Source organism: Triticum aestivum, chromosome 1B (assembly GCF_018294505.1).
Source record: "Triticum aestivum cultivar Chinese Spring chromosome 1B, IWGSC CS RefSeq v2.1, whole genome shotgun sequence".
Classification (NCBI taxonomy): Eukaryota; Viridiplantae; Streptophyta; class Magnoliopsida; order Poales; family Poaceae; genus Triticum; species Triticum aestivum.
In genome coordinates, this window is record NC_057795.1 from 348,509,003 (window position 1) to 348,514,576 (window position 5,574).

The window sequence follows — 5,574 nt, forward strand, 5'->3', positions numbered from 1 at the left end:
AAGAAGATGACATTTGTCAGATCAAATGGTATAAAATGTATGCTCGAGGAAAACATACACAATTAAACATTGGTTGAAAGGTGCACCCGAAATATGGGTTGGGTTGCACGACCAATGTCAGAATGGTGATTCAATAGTCAATAGCCTAAGAATGAACTTTCGACCATTAACTTCAAAAAAATAGGGTTGCTAGAAGGAAAGAATCCAAACAACACCATTCACTTGTCGGAATTAACACGGGGACCAAGATAGAATGGTGATGGTGAGAAGTATTTCTATGTCAAGAATTCTCAAGAGGTGGAACAAATCTCAGAACATTCTTGACATAAAGGATGGTAATACTCCAAGGTAAAGAAGAACAATTGCTGGATAGCAAGGAACTCAAGGTATAACACCAAACATGAACAAGCTTGTGTTGGTGGGAGGGCAATAAAGTGGTCGACGATAATACAATTCATCGAGGGCAAGGATGGTATGTCTCATCATGAATTCAATTGATATCCTGGATGAGCTCAGAATGTTGATGATCACGACACCTTTGTCGCGAGAGTTCATGAAGATGTAATCGATCGGTAACGACATCAAGTCAAGTAATGATGAAGTGAAAGGTTATTGGAACCAAGGGTACGACACAAACTCGAAACCAAGCTTGTTGTTCAAGGCGAAATGATATGACGATGAGGATCGACGTAAGGTTAGTTCATCGTCGAAAATTGGTGCTCCGAGAATAAGGACCAGGTAGCACAGTTAGAATCGTCACGACAATGATATAGCCAAACAGGCTAGGAATGGCGTGATCGGGTACAAACTCGTACTTATAGAAGCTTACTGAAGAGTTGTTGAACCGAAGAGCGGACTCAGTTCAGTTATTGGTGTCTTTGAGTGTTCAATAACTCAGAGCCCGTGAAAAATTGGAATCAGTGGGAAGGTAGCACTTGATGAAGAATTCATAAGATGTTATGCAGTTCCATGATAATCTCGAGATACCAGGGGGGTAATACTCAACACAAGATCAAAGTAAAGGTTGGACTGGTGTATTGATCCACAGAAGACAAGTGCTTACACTTGCATCGAAAATGGTATTTAAAGGAGAACATGGTCGAAACCACGATTGTAAAAGGCCATACCCCAGATATAAGATGAACTTATATCAAGGGAATAATTAATTTTAAAAGAAGCTTCGATGAGAAGATGTACATCGGGTCCATGGGCATGAACACAAAGTTCAAGGTCGACTCCCACTTCTCCAATGCATAACCTTTCATCCACTTCTCACGTTCGATGAAGTTGCAGTGTTGAAATTTTATCTGGTGAAGCACCAGAAGAGTATGACTCGTGAAAACTTTCGGGTTCACACGGTTTAGAGAAGGCATATGTTCAACCCATAGGGGCTTCTTAGAAACATATACCACAAGTTTCAAGAGTAAATAACACAAGCCCGAAAGCAGAGCATGGTTGGCCAAGCAGAGGATACAACTTAACAAAGGCATTATGTATCAGGGGAAGAACTCACAAAGTGATCAAATGTGTAGGACACTGTCGGATAACAATCCAACAAAGGACTTGATGGTCCACAAAGGATCTGATACGAGTATCAGTACTCAACTAGAGGAGGAAGAATGCAAGGAGATCAAATTATAGAAACAACTGACTAACTCAATTGTCAAATGCAAAGGAATTATGATTTCCAAATCAAGGGATCAGAAGCAATGCTCTGATTAGGGATGGATAAGTTGAATAGCCTTAGGGTACGATCAACGACAATTGGATTGGTCGAGAACCAATTCCAGTTAAAAGAATGGAAGCTCGGCCGAAAAGGTAATTTATAAGGATCAATGATGATTGCGTGTATTCGCAACATATTGAGTCAACAGACTCAAAATGATAATGACAAGGAATGTCAATAAGATTTCTATACTTATGGGATTAATCATAATGAAAGCAAACAAGAAATTCCAGAGCAATAGGTTGCTGAGGATTTTCGGAATATTGGGTGGTATTTCGAAGACTTTTGTGTAACACGTGAACAACTGGGGGATGAGCGGATACTCGATAAGTGCGAGAATTTATTTGAAGGGGGTATTCATGTGGCAAAGAACTGCTAGGCAGTAGGCACAAAGTATTCTCGGAACAATAGAGAAAACTTCGGGGTATCTTGTAATAACAAGATCAATGGGGGATGATCATATGAATGGCAAGTGTAAGTAGTTATCCATATGGATTTATCGGTGGTCAGGAATAGCAAAAGTGATGGGCACAAAGTCTCGAGAGAACATCAGAGAGTATCTTCGGAATCTACAGATGTAGCAGGCGATCCTCTGCAGTAAGGGGCTCTCCGGGTGGATGCGATCACGAGATCCTAATCTTAGAGTTAGCAAATTCATTTAACCCGAATAGTAGAGAGATCAGAGTCCCAGAGTCTAGGTCGAGGAGTAAAAGATCCTACTACCACCCGTTGGCGACGTGGGCCCATGGGCCACACAGCCATGTTAGTAAAAGTTTTTCAACGACTAGACTCGACTTCGGCCAAGGAGTTGGAAAGGGGGATTCCTACAGGCAGTCGGCTCTGATACCAACTTGTGACGCCCCCGATTCAATCGTACACTAATCATGCACGCAAATGTGTACGATCAAGATCAGGGACTCACGGAAAGATATCACAACACAACTCTACAAATAAAATAAGTCATACAAGCATCATATTACAAGCCAGGGGCCTCGAGGGCTCGAATACAAGTGCTCGATCATAGACGAGTCAGCGGAAGCAACAATATCTGAGTACAGACATAAGTTAAACAAGTTTGCCTTAAGAAGGCTAGCACAAACTGGGATACAGATCGAAAGAGGCGCAGGCCTCCTGCCTGGGATCCTCCTAACTACTCCTGGTCGTCGTCAGCGGGCTGCACGTAGTAGTAGGCACCTCCGGTGTAGTAGGAGTCGTCGTCGACGGTGGCGTCTGGCTCCAGGGCTCCAGCATCTGGTTGCGACAACCAGGTAGAAGGGAAAGGGGAAAAGGAAGGAGAAAAGCAACCGTGAGTACTCATCCAAAGTACTCGCAAGCAAGGAGCTACACTACATATGCATGGGTATATGTGTAAAGGGTCATATCAGTGGACTGAACTGCAGAGTGCCAGAATAAAAGGGGGATAGCTAATCCTGTCGAAGACTACGCTTCTGGCAGCCTCCGTCTTGCAGCATGTAGAAGAGAGTAGACTGAAGTCCTCCAAATAGCATCTCCAAGTAGCATCTCCAAGTAGCATCTCCAGTAGCATCGCATAGCATAATCCTACCCGGCGATCCTCTCCTCGTCGCCCTGTAGAAAAGCGATCACCAGGTTGTATCTGGCACTTGGAAGGGTGTGTTTTATTAAGTATCCGGTTCTAGTTGTCATAAGGTCAAGGTATAACTCCAAGTCGTCCTGTTACCGAAGATCACGGCTATTCGAATAGATTAACTTCCCTGCAGGGGTGCACCACATAGCTCAACATGCTCGATCCCATTTGGCCGGACACACTTTCCTGGGTCATGCCCGGCCGCAGAAGATCAACACGTCGCAGCCCCACCTAGGCTCAACGGAGAGGCCAGCACGCCGGTCTAAACCTAAGCGCGCAGGGGTCTGGGCCCATCGCCCTGAGCACACCTGCACGTTGCGTACACGGCCGGTGAGCAGACCTAGCAACCTTCATTACAAAGGAAGTTGCGTTAACGCAGTCCAACCCGGCGCGCGCCGCTCAGTCGCTGACGTCACGAAGTGCTTCGGCTGATACCACGACGTCGGGATACCCATAACTACTCCCGCGTAGATGGTTAGTGCGTATAGGCTCGTAGCCAACTCAGATCAAATACCAAGATCTCGTTAAGCGTGTTAAATATCCGCGAACGCTGAACAGGACCAGGCCCACCTGTCTCCTAGGTGGTCTCAACCTGCCCTGCCGCTCCGCCACAAAGTAACAGTCGGGGGCCGTCGGGAACCCAGGCCCACCTCTACCGGGATGGAGCCACCTGCCTCTTCAGCCCCCATCTCCGAACAGTATCACAGGTAATGTAACTGTGTAAAGTATATCGTATATGCCCGTGATCACCTCCCGAAGTGATCACGGCCCAGTAGTATAGCATGGCAGACGGACAAGAGTGTAGGGTCACTGATGAAACACTAGCATCCTATACTAAGCAATTAGGATTGCGGGTAAGGTATCAATGACTGTAGCAACAATGACAGGCTATGCATCAGAATAGGATTAACAGAAAGCAGTAACATGCTACACTACTCTAATGCAAGCAGTATAAAGGAGAATAGGCGATATCTGGTGATCAAGGGGGGGGCTTGCCTGGTTGCTCAGACAAGGAGGGGTCGTCGGTGACGTAGTCGACCACAGGGGCATCAGCATCGTCACGGGGTCTACCGGAGAGAAGAGGGGGGAGAAACAGTAAATACATAGCAAGCAAGTGCATAACAGGACAACAAGCAGAGCTAGACGTGTTCTAACGCGGTATGAGGTGATACCGGTGAAGGGGGGAAACATCCGGGAAAGTATCCCCGGTGTTCCGTGTTTTCAGACAGATGAACCGGAGGGGAAATGTTGCAGGTTCACTATGGTAGGGATGTGTGGCGGACGAACGGGCTGCGTATCTGGATTCGTCTCGTTGTTCTGAGCAACTTTCATGTTGAAAATAATTTAATCCGAGTTACGGATTAAAAGATATGATTTTCTAAAGATTTTAATAATTTCTGGAATTTAATTAATTATTTAACTTAATTTGAAAATGTATTTATGACATCAGCATGATGTCATGCTGACGTCAGCAGTCAACAGGGTTGAGTGGTCAACCTGACCAGTGGGTCCCACTGGTCAGTGACACATGTTAATTAACCAGTTTAATTAATCTAATCAAAATTAATTAGGGGGGTGGGCCCCACTATCATATTAATTAATTTAGCTAATTAACAGTAGTTAATTAGGTTAATTAACCTTAATTAGTTAATTTAATCAAAATTAATTAAGTTAATTAATGATTTATTTTTTTATTATTTATTTATTTATCTATTATTTTTATTTACTCTCTTTTTTTTAACGTTCTGGGGCTGGGGCCCCGGCTCTCAGTGGCCCATAGGCCACTAGATCAGGCGTGCTGGTTCGGGCAGATCCGGGTGACGGGCGCCAGCCCATCGGGGCGCATTGCCCAGGCCAGCAGCAGGGTGCCGCCGGCCAAGGACGGCACCAGGCGAGGCCGCGGCCGGCGCGGGGAGTAGGCCAGGTACGGCGGTTGCCAAAGTCGGGCGCGGGTGGAGGTGGCCGTGGACGGTCGTGGCGGGGTGGTGAGCACGCATCAGGGAGACGGGGCTCGCGCAGGCGCCGGTGGGCGCACGCGAGGTGAGCGAAGGAGGGCGGGTTCCGCGGCGGCTAGCGACAAAACCGGCGGTGCGGGTGTACGCGAGCGAAGGGGCTGCCGGCGAGCGCCTGTGCACGGTGGTGCCCGAGCGTGGCGAGCAGGGGAGGCCCAGATGGCGCGGGGGCAGGGGGAGAGAGGAGGATCGGTGTCCTCACCGCGGGCGTAGGGTCTGGGCAGCGGTGG